Source organism: Sceloporus undulatus, chromosome 5 (genome assembly GCF_019175285.1).
Source record: "Sceloporus undulatus isolate JIND9_A2432 ecotype Alabama chromosome 5, SceUnd_v1.1, whole genome shotgun sequence".
NCBI classification, from domain to species: Eukaryota; Metazoa; Chordata; class Lepidosauria; order Squamata; family Phrynosomatidae; genus Sceloporus; species Sceloporus undulatus.
In genome coordinates this window covers 129,473,960-129,486,046 of record NC_056526.1, presented here as the reverse complement: position 1 = coordinate 129,486,046, position 12,087 = coordinate 129,473,960, and the positions used below count along the sequence as shown (strand labels likewise).

The following is a 12,087-nucleotide window of genomic DNA, read 5'->3' as shown; positions in this document are numbered from 1 at the left end:
CTGCTTTAGAGAGAGCAGAGAGTCGGTGCTTCTTTTAGTTGCTCCTGGGATGAACTAAGCACTTGCTTTTTGCCACTCTACCCAGAGAAGGGAATAGTTCCCTTCTTTCTTTCTTTCTTTCTTTCTTTTTTTGGATAAAATGCAGTACTTACATCGACCCAAAGATAAATCAACTCAAAGGTTTGAGGACTATAATTTCTAGGCTTATACATAAGTATAAATACATGTATCTGTTACCTTCTCTCTTTTTGGATAGAATCGTGGATATAGTACAGGCTTGGCTTTCTTCAGAAATGTTTTCCTGAACATCCTGTCAGTGATTAGAAATAACTCTAGGTAAAGCAGATAGGATATATTCCACCTCTATGTTTCTTGTGTTACTCCAAAATCTTCGAGAATTTCTAGCAAGTAAGCACAGAATTAAATATTTCCTAAGAGCAGCAGCTATACATTCCCATTCAAAGATCTTGGCTACAAGGAATGCTCCCTCTGGTGGTTCATTAGCACATCATAGACTTGGTGTTGTTTTGTGGCAGATTTGTTGGGTATGTGCATATGTGCCTTGAAATCACTTGTCAAATTACAGCAGCCCCATGAATTTCATAGGGTTTTCTTAAGCAAGGAATACTGAAGTGGTTTTTACCAGTGCCTTCCTCCGAAATATAACCCACAACCCCTGGTATCTGCTTAGCTTCTAAGATGTACCATCTTTTAAACCTGAGATTTCTGAGATTTGCAGTACTGTACTACCAATATTTAAGCAAACCCACTGTTTTCATTTGGACTTACTTGGCAAGTGTGTTCTCAAGGCTGTATCTTTCAGTGACTGCATGAAAGCAAAGATTAGTTAAATACAAGAAAGCAAACAAAACAACAAAAATTGCTTTGTGATATTTCCTTTTCCTTGTTTCTTAAAAGGGACTTCTTTTCTAACATTCTTCTTTCCTTTAAAATAATTTAATCTTGTGATTCCTTCCCTCCTGGTTAATAATATGGACTTTAGTATCTCATTGTGGACAAAGACTACATGAGGGGAAAACCAACTGTGTTTTAAACCCTAAGATATAAATCCAGTTTCTGTAGTGCAGAAGGGTTTGTATAGAATGATAGCAGGAAACTGATGAATATGAAAATCATACACTCTTCAAGGTGCAGTGTGAGCTGATGATTCTGAGAAATATTCAGTTCTGTGGCCACATTGGCTACATATAACTGTTGGCTGTTACTTGCTAAATAGTTTTCCCTAACCACCGTCTGTATCCATGTACTGTTCTGTGCATCTGCAGACTCTGAACGTGTGTTTTCCAACTGTTCAGTATTGTATTCTCCCAAACCCCCTTACGCAGAACAGAAAATATGTTTTCATGGCTGCAGTCCAGCTTCTTATAAGCCCCGGCCTGCATTTACTCTCCCCACCCCCCCAGTTCCCAATATTTAGCAGGCTCTAGCCAAGCAAATACAAATCTCACATTCAGAGTAACCTCACACAGTGACCTCATTCTGAACGCTACTTGCTTTGTCAGGAGCAAGAGGAGCAGCACTTTCACTGGCTCTCCATCTCTGAAGCTGTTTGATGTTTTCTGCCAACTTAAATGGTTTCAAGGCTTTCTCTGTGGTGCATGCATTACAAAGTGAATAGGAGGATGAGAAGTGAGCCTGCAATGGCCTGTTCATCTATTCTGAATCCTTAGCAAACTGACTTTAACAGCAGTTTTGATTCACAGAATTCTGTGCTGTTCATGTTTTTGGCAGTTGCTTTTAGCAGTTAGGAATCTGGGTATAGAAGGGTTAGCAAGTGAATTTTCTCTCTGGTTTATGTGTAGGTACTGTCATTTCAGACCTTAGGTTTTCAGCAAGATCTAAGAGTCCTTTTATTTTAGCTTTGTTTGGGGTGGTGGAGGTTTAGATTTGTAACCAGTCAGTGATGATGATGTCTGCAGTGAGCTCTTTCTGCCATGTCAGCTATTTGGTTTCATATACAAAGTACAACTAGGCATTTTTCCAAAAGCTGAGTTGCAGAAGCAAAGAATGAAGCACTCAACACTCTGAAAAACCTGGAATAGTGTTGTATAGCATAGCCCAGATCAATTACTAATTTCAGTTTACAAAGGATTCTGGGTATCATAGTGAGAAGTGAGGTTATCCAGGCCTTCTGTATGCGCCAAGCAGAAAACGATGCTGCAGAATCCTGAAGCATTGCAGAGGAGTATTTTTCCCATCATCAGGAGAAGCAAAATGTCGATAATCTTACTGTTCTAGAAGTGTTGAGCATACTACTTATTTTACAGCAAGCTAATGAATGGGAAAACACAATTTTAAAGCCCTTTTCAGTGAACTTAAAGAGATTTGTTTTTAGCAGTCCTGGTTGATGAGTTAATATCTACTCTGCTTACCTAGGCACTGTAGTGCGGTCAATTTAAATGTAATCAATTTACATGTAGTGAGTTCCTGCCTGTAGTCTAATGTGAAGGCAAGGTATATCCATTGTAAAATTGTTGTTGTTGTTGTGTGCCTTCAAGTCATTTTTTATTTACAGCAATCTTAAGGCAAGCCTATCATGGAGTTTTCTTGGCAAGTTTCTTCAAAGGGAGTTTGCCATTGCCTGACTCTGAGGCTGAGAGAGAGTGTAAAACTATACTTCTACATTAATCTGACATATGCCTTTACACTGTATTTTTACCTCTGTATTGTATTTTTTTTTCCAAAGCATGGAACAATATCTACAAGAGGATAAAAAAGGCTCTTTTAGTGTATTGTGTAATTTGTGCCTGCACTGTTGGTTGTTTTATAATCCTAGAATGGCGTAATATTACAAACAAGTTGTCCCCCCCCCCTTTCTAGAAGTTATGAGTTAAACCCAAGATTAGTTCTAGGCAGATGAGATTGGTTGAAATCAATGGGATTTCATTTGATTGTGGCTAACAAATCCTATTCACTTAATTGGGTTTACTCTAGGTAAGATAAATATTGGATTTAGCCATGTTGAGTTAATGGCATTGTTAATGGTTGGGTTGTCTCACTGGAGCTTCAGATGGTCCAGAGATTGCAGCCAATTGTGGGAGTAATATCTGCCACCACCAACCCTTGCTAGGCCACAATACCCCATTTTCAGCTGAAAATAAGCCCAGAGTAGCATCTGGAAATTATTGGAAGCTTACTTCTGGTTTCAACTTCCAGGTTTTCCAGCTGATTTTGGGGCAGTATTCGATATTGTGATTGTGGATTGGGGAATGTTAAGAGGTAAATCACTCTTGTAGGAGTAGCAACTTGCCATTTGGGGAAGTTTTTGCCCATTTTTTAAATGGGAGAGCTTTACACATGTTATCTACTCCATGATATAAAGGGGGGAAAAGAGTGCATTGATACATTCTGATTTTTGAAGAAAATAAATTAGCTTATAGTTTGTTATAGTCCTGTGATTTGCATGCATTCTTTAAAAAGTAAGAGCATCACAAAACATTGTCTATGACATTGATATTTTGTGGGTTTGTAAATAATTGTTAGATGCACTGGATTTATGTTTATGTTGAAAATATTTGACAATTACTTTGTTTTTAAAAACCCAAATGTTATCTATTATATTTTATTTATTCAATCCATGTGATGACCTTTGTTTTCTTCATACCAAGAAGATCAACATCTTCTTATTGAGCTATGTTATAAGAATGTGCATCTTTCATCCTCTAGTAGAGGAGATATTATAGATGATTGTTCACATCATGAGCCAGATTTTTTCCCCTTTCTATCATTTCTGTTAGCGGCTATTACTGCACTATTCAAGCGCCTATTCAGATAGTGTCACAATTCAAAATTTCATGGTCTGTAAGAGATACTACCTCTTGAAGCAGTGAAGTTTATAAAGAAAGTTGTTTGGGAAACAGAAAAGAGTAGCCTGCTTTGTACTATTCTTTTGGGTTACTCATGCTAGGGAGACCAAAAAAAAAAATATATATATATATATATGATCAAACTTAATTCCCCACAAGACTGTGGGTGGTACATGCTCTGGTAACCTCTTGGTTGGATTTCTGTAATGCGCTCTACATGGGGCAACCCTTGTACCATACCCGGAAGCTTCAATTAGTACAGAATATGGCAGCAAGGTTGGTCACTGGATGCTCCAGGACCAGCCATATAACACCTATCCTGCAAGAGCTACATTGGTTGCCTATTCGCTTCCGGGCACAATACAAGGTGTTGGTTATGACCTATAAAGCCCTAAATGGCTTGGGCCCAGGGTACTTGGAGGACCGCCTCTCCCCATATAATCCACCCTGCACTCTCAGATCGGCCAGGAAGCATTTGTTAAGGGTTCCTAAGTCAAAATACACCTTGACTGCACAAAGGGCGTTTTCCATCTCTGCCCCACAGCTCTGGAACTCCCTTCCCGATGAGCTCCGCTCCGTCATCTCTCTTGATCTCTATAGGAAGGAATTAAAGACCTTTCTCTTCCAACAAGCTTTCCCCCATGTGTCCTGATTTCATGCTGTTCTCCCCTGTTGTACAATGGTCTATAAATAAAAATTATTATTATTATTATTATTATTATTATTATTATTATTATTCAGCTAGTCTGTTTTTTCTGGTTTTTTATGCTGCTGAATTTTTATAGTGTTTTTAAACGTAATGAGCTGTTTTTATGATGTTTATATTGTATGTTTTGTATTTTGTTTTGTATATCTTTTGCTTTGTTGTAACCCACTTTGATCTACTCTGGAAAAGTGGACTATAAATAATAATAATAATAATAATAATAATAATAATAATAATTATTATTATTATTATTATTATTATTATCTATCCCCCCCTTTAAAACAGTTAGAACTTTTTTGTCAGACTATTATCATATTTATCAGTTCTCCCTGTGGTATGGAAGCCCATTTGATATGTGCCCTCCTGTTCACACCATATAAACTAATAGTGAACTTCATTTTCTGAGTGTCAGAAAAATGCACAAGAGGGGAGATACCAAGAAGAGAATTCCCAGTGTTTTCAGAAGTATTTTTTAAAAAGAAAAGAAAAGAATAACTTACCTAGTGAAATCTGACCATGCTCCATGGCCTCAAATTCTAGCCAAGTATTTGTGAGTGGGATGGGATGGATGGGAAAACAGTGGGGAATAGACATGAGCAGTGCTTTCCAAGCATTTCCCCCCATGTTCCTGGAACGGGCACTGTTATGTATGTCCATGGATGACAACAGTTTCTGTCTGTCTTGGAAACTCTACGGACTGATAGTCGATAGTTCAGGACCGACACAGGTCCAGGGACCACATCACCTTCAGTAGTGCTGCAGTAGAATAACCTGTAAGGGGACAGGTTTCAGAAAAGCAGTCCACACCATAACATGTTGGCACAGATTCCACTCATAATAATTATATTTCCACTCTGTCTGTGGAAATGCACACATGGAGACACACAGAAATCATAATATTCTGTTGCCATCATAGTGTGAGATCTCATCATAGCTGGGTTGCTATTTGAGATACTGAAAAGGCTTTTAATCAGAATTGGGTTTGTTTTATTTTAAAAATCAAGAGAATTGCAAAAGGGAAAATATGCAGTATGGAGATCAAATAGAATCCTTGGAAGATGACATAAGTAGATTGAATTTTTTAAAAAGTGATTAGATTTGAAAAAGCTTTAAAAGACCTAGTTTCTTCAAACATGAACATTTTGAGTTTGGTCATAAACCATTTAAACTTTCTGATGAATTGTTTGCAGAAGAACTGAAAAATAAATTGATCTGTTTATTATCAGTTAAAATCAATTGGCAAGGTCTTTAGTCAGAGTTGCTGAACTGTTCATGCTTTTTAACATAAATTTAACTCAAAATATCTCTTGGGGGATTTCATAAATTACTTTCTTAGACTGTTTCAATTTCCCCCCTCCAGATAGGATGCACCAATTACAGTTAGGAAGCAATTAAAATCTACATAAGAATACATTTTCTGGTACTGATAGCCAAACATCAGGGTATTGTAAAACATTTATTGATAAATTAACATAAACTTTGAGCACAATTGTTTATTAAGCCTTATCTATACACTGCTACCTCGGGTTACGAAATTAATTCGTTCCGCCATTCCTTTCGTAACCCGAAAATTTCGTAACCCGAAAAGGCTTTCCGTTAGCACTGGAAAGCCTATAGCTGCACTTTGCAGCATTTGAATTTCACGCCGAAATGAATTTCGTAACCCGAAAAATATTTCGTAACCCGAAACAGTTTTTTCCAATCCAACTTTTTCGTATCCCGGAAATTTCGTAACCCGATCATTTCGTATCCCGAGGCACCAGTGTATGTGTATGTGCCAACCCCATGAATTTCATAGGGTTTTCTTACACAAGGAATACTCAGGTGACTTTGCTCGTTCCTTCATAGACAGGATATTTTAGTGAGAGTGGTGGTAGTTATTCTTGTTATTATTATTAGCATCAGTATTGTTGTTATTGCTAGACTTATAAAAGAAGATATTTTACAACATGGCCATATCAAAAGTTTTAATCAACACAATCCTGTTTCAGTCATTTGCAGTGTACAGCTTTTTTACAGTAGACAAAAAACAACAGCTGAACAACAACAAAATCTCAACCAATCTGTTTATATTTTGCTACTGAGTTTTCTGTTTAGGTCAAGGGCTTGTGAGGGCCTTCCTCCTAGGTAGACAGACAGAAAGAGAGAATCTAGAAAGAGAGTCAAAAGAAGTGCCAAGGTGAAAATCTAGTTATACCGGGAAGAAACATAAAGCTGTTGAGGAGGAGGAGGAGAATTTATTTATATTCTGCCTTTTCCCGGAGGAATTAAGGCGGATTACAACAGAAACAATAAAACAATTAACAATATTACAATATAGAATAAAAATACAAAATATAAGCAGTAGTCACAGTATACTGTTCCCTTACAGCCACCACCATTACATAATAATAAAACACAATAACAGTTACAATAGTTAAACTATTAAAACAATTTAAACAATCAAAATGAAATAGGACAGCTAAGAGTGGACATGGCTATCCTTCTTTATCGTCCTCCTCTCCCCCAATCACTGCCCAGATGACAATCCAAAGCTGATGAATAGTACATATTCAGCATCCTAAGGAACAAATAGGCAAGGAAGTTCTAGGAGGCAAAAGCAAGCACAAGTTCATGGCCAGGCACTGGTAGATCAATTTCAGCATGATTTCATGGTACAAAGTTTAGCAGCCAGGAACAGAAACCCAGGAACAGTGTTATTTCTAACTGCAAATAATGCTGTCTGTGAGGAGCAGTTCAAAACTTTTGCTTTTATTGTTTGCATCACTCGTTAGCCCTGGGAGTTCCTGAATGATATCTTCCACTGTTCAGTGTGAACTGTCTGTGGATATCCTATACGTATAAAAAAGAAAAAGAAATAGCCTGCCGTCCGTTCTTAGTGATTTGGAAGCCCAGTACTGTACTAGAGAAACAACCATAATCCTCCTCCTATACCTTGCAACTTGGGTAAGTGTAAACAGCTCCAAAGTGCAGCATAACTGCCTAGGAGATCAGTAGGCCCAAATGTGCTTTCCATGCTTGCCATAAAGTAGTGGAACACTTCACCCCAGTTACATCATTAAGTTCTTCTTCATGGTCTCTCTGAATCACACAGTTTGGTACAATTGGCCCTCTGTATTGGTGGGGGTTCGGCTTCACCCTTCCCCGCGGATACTAAATAACACAGGACGTCAAGTCCCATTAGAGTCAGTGGACACCAATGTGTGCGTGGCCACATCAGCATGACTGCGTGCACACACTGTTGTTGGCGATAATGGGACAGGTCCATCTGCGGATGCTCTAATCCGTGGACGGCTAGCCCATAGGGCTTCACTGTATTGTCACCCCCTGCAAAACCTCTAATGGATAATATTTTCAATACAACAGATTCCAGGAATACACTTGGTCTTATGTGCATGTTGCAGTTTCTCAAGATCATATATTTTAAGTACATAATATTTAATGTAGTAATTCATAAAACAAGTGATTAAGCAAATAAATGTCTATGTGGAGATTCACAACCATCTGTATATACTCTGCATGTACTGTAGACTTCATCTGCTTTTTCTCATCTACAAAATGGGATAGTGATGCAGGATCACTAGGGTGTTGCACAATAACTTGGTCATTAAAATATGGTTCTGTTTTGAGTTTTTTGGTATCTAGAAGCATCATGTCTTCTCAAGTAAGTTCTATATAGTGGAGATCTTCTGATAACTTACCTAACATAGTAAGAAAACATCAAGAAGTCTGTATTTTAATTTCAGTGTGATTCTTTCTTTTAGCAGCAGTGTTGAGGAAACTCTGTTGGGGCTTAAAACAAAATAGTTGCAAAAGTATTTTCCCCATAGTTCATAGCTTACCCTTTAATTTGGAACATAAACATTTGTAAGTTTGAGTATTGTAAGGTAATTTCAAAAGGCAGCATATTCATACAAGTTAATGGGAGCCATATGGTTGATTTTTCCACTTCCACCCAAGCATTGTAGTATTTAGAAGCCAAACTTTTTAAGTTCAAAATTGCAATTTTTGAAATTGGTCTTTTCCTTCAAAGACTATAGCAAATATTTCTTTAAAATTCTGAAAAACATGTCCATTGTGATGATTAAGTTGAAAAATCAAAGCTTTCCTCCCATGAACATTTCAAAAGTTGTTTACCTAAATTGCACAATGAATGCTTAATTTCTTAGTCTCAAGGGGTATTTGAGATAATATACAGCAAATTAGTACCTCTGTAGGTAAAAGCAAGAGGAATTGCCATTGTTTTATTGTTATTTTTGTGAATTTTAGTAATACATTTTGCTTTTAGAGAAAGAGGCACATATTATCCGTTGGACAGGTTATAGGCATCTGTAGAGTCCTATAGAATTAACTCTGGCAGCAGCAGTGAAGATGAGTGGGGATTGCCCTATCATGATAAAGAAGAGCTACTAATTCTTAAAGGAATTAAAAGGAGTGAATTATGATAGGCTTTTTAGGAAGCAGGAGCAGTTTAGGCTAACACAAGTATTTGACTTTCCTTTTGACTTTATAACCAATGTTAAGTGTTTAGAGTGGCAAAATCAAAATAGTTTCTAAGTATGCAGAGACATATAAAATGCAGTTTATTAGCACAAAATGCTTTAATTTGACTAGAAAATATTAGGTGCATACTCAGTCACACAACCAAAGGCAACAGTGCAGTACAGAAAATCTCTTTATTGTTTCACTTCAGCAGTCTAACACAGGCACTCCTATGCTAGATGCCCAGCACACTAGGTTATACCCATAAGCCTACTGTAATGAATATGTTCAATTCAGTAGTACAGTAGTTCCTGTCCTATGTGTTTATATTCATTAACACCGTAGCTCCAATCCAGTCTAGAGCAGTATGTGGAAAACAGGTGGCCTACACATGTGGAATATGTCTTTACGAAAACATTCCTGCTTTGTTTGAGAAATGATGGGGAAGGTTGTGCTTGCTTTATAAAGAAAAACAGGCAATGAGTTTGATATAAGATCAGGCAGAGATATTGCCTACACTAGGGCTTCCCAACCTGTACTCTGGAGGAGCTCTTAGGCCTCTGCGTGCACTTCACAGGTGCTCCATAGCCACTACAGGAAAGTGAAAGAAATAAAAATTGAGTGAAATTAAAGAATCCAAATATATTCTTATATATATGCCTAAACACCATTACAAGTTAATGGTGTTTAGGCATATATATAAGAATATATTTACCCTAAATTGAGGGTAAAACTTAAAGATATAGACTAGGCATCTTAGGGGCTCCCCTATAGAAATAAGAGCTCCACAAGGCAAAAAGGTTGATAACCCCTGGCCTACACAGTGCCACACTTGAATCCTCTTCTCTCTTTGAAAATACTATAGGTACTCGATTATAAGTCAACCGCATTTATAGAGTGTTCCCACATTATACGCGGCTTTGAGCTTACGGGGTGCAAGGGGCAGCGCATCCCATTCAGATGAATGGGGTGCACGCCCATGGCACGCGCATGCCACTGCGCACACAAGCTCCATTCAAGTGAATGGGGCTCAGGCATAGGCGGAATTCGCCTTACGCAGGGGGGGGGGGTCTGTAACGGATCCCCCGCGTAAGGCCAGGGTCCACTGTACTTACATACAAGGGAAGGGTGTGGGACCAAAATTATGGATTTTGATATGACCCACTTGTAAATTGAGGGTAAAACTTAAAGGCACACAACACAGGATGTAACGGAAGAAGCAAAAGAAAACAGTGCCAATGAACTTACAAAATTCCTGCACACATAACTGTTTGTGCTCATCCTAAAGGCTGGATGGATGAAGAGAGAAGTACAGTAAATCATGTGTGCACAACTTGTATGGGTGAGGAGACCAAGCACAGATGGGACTAAGAAAACATATGTCAAAAAGGATGAAAAGGCAAAGCAAAGAAAATGGTGACCACATCAACATTGATTATAGCCTTTAACTTTGCACGATTTTAATCCAAAAAGACTGACAAACAAGCACAAATATCTTATTAAAATCCTTCAAAGTCTGATTCCTCTCGGTGTTCTTTTAATACAGTATTTGGAAATACCAAATAGCTGCTGCTGCTGCCTTTATCCCAACCAGGCATCCAAAAAGGTCAGAGGTATCTGTATCGAAGAGAGTAGAGGGGTCAGTGCTTCTTTTAGGTGCTCCCAGGATAGACTGAGGGGTGAAACAGACAGGCAGGAAGGAATGGCCAGAAGCTGCTCCCAGCTCAATCACCCTGGGGCCACAGCAAACACATGTCACAGCCCCGAGGGTGCCTCCTGCTGTGGCCCCATATAGGAGCCCCAGGCACTCGGGGGTGTGCGTCGATGAAAACACCATGCCCCAGAGTGGCCAGAAACTGTCCCCATCTGCTTGTCTGTTTCGGGCCTAAGTTCTTGTCTTTTGCCACTCTCCTCATAGAAGGGGATTATGGGTCTTTTAAAAAATAAAAATTAAAATACAATACATGCATTGACCTGTGGATAAGACAAATCAGATTTTTTGGTGTCAGTTTGCTGACTAAAATTTCTAGACTTACACATGAGTAAATTTGAGTACTCAAGAAAACTTTCCTCAGTATGTCCCTAGATAAGCAAATGTAAATAAATGTTGCACAGATCATTTGTATGAAATGAGAATGCTTCCTTGTAAAAAACAATTAAACAATTGACTCCAGTTTTGCTTTTGTTATTGTTACTTGCCTTCAAGAGTCCCAAAAGACACTACAGGAATAATTTAGTTTGAGACCTCTTTAACTTCCCTGGCTCAGTGCTAGGGATCCCTAGGAATTATAGTTTATTGTGGCACCATAGCTCTCTGACAGAGAAGGCTAAATGTCTCACAAAACTACAGTTCCCCAAATTCCCTAGCATTGAACTAGCACAGTTAAAGTGGTCTCAAACTGGATTATTCTTGCAGTGTGTTTTGGACTAAGGTGACTTTGACTTATTGTACCTTTATGAATGAGAGACCTCCAAGAGGTCCTGATCATTCATTATCTTGCTCAAATCTTGCAATCACAGGGCCTCCTTTCTTGAATCAATCCATCTATAATCTTGTCTTCCTAGTTTCTTATGCTTTTGTCTTTATTGAACATTATCATTTTTTTCCAGTGAGTCTATCATCTCTCACAATTTCTCTACAGTATGATAGTTTCAGTTTAGTTATTTTGGCTTCCAGTGAAGGTTTGGGCTTGATTTGCATTAGGATCCATTTGTTGGGATTTTTTAATGGTCCATAATACTGTATCTGTTGAAATGTGTTGATTCCCTTCCTATCAGCTTCCTCCACTGTCCAGCTTTCACAAACAATCAAAAAAGTTTGGAAGTACTATGGCATAGATGATTCTGACTTGGTCCTTTAATTATGTGTCTTTACACTTGAGGATCTTATCTGATTCCTTCACAGTTGCCATTCCAGATTCTTCTAATTTTCTTCTGAATTTAAATATTCCTGGATTCAGCCTGAAGCTGGATACTAAGTTTTGTGTGGTAGCCATGAGAGATTTTCCACACTTCAAGCTGGTGTGCCAGCTGCACCAATTCCTTGTGACATCTGACTCAGGTCTGCTGACA

At 38.3% G+C, this 12,087-nt stretch overlaps 1 protein-coding gene across 6 annotated transcripts in view; it reads left to right on the top strand.

Moving 5' to 3' along the window:
• The window catches only part of STOX2 (storkhead box 2), a 337,882-nt gene that overhangs the window by 286,144 nt on the left and 39,651 nt on the right, over positions 1–12,087 (top strand). The gene's annotated exons all lie outside the window — the stretch shown is intronic.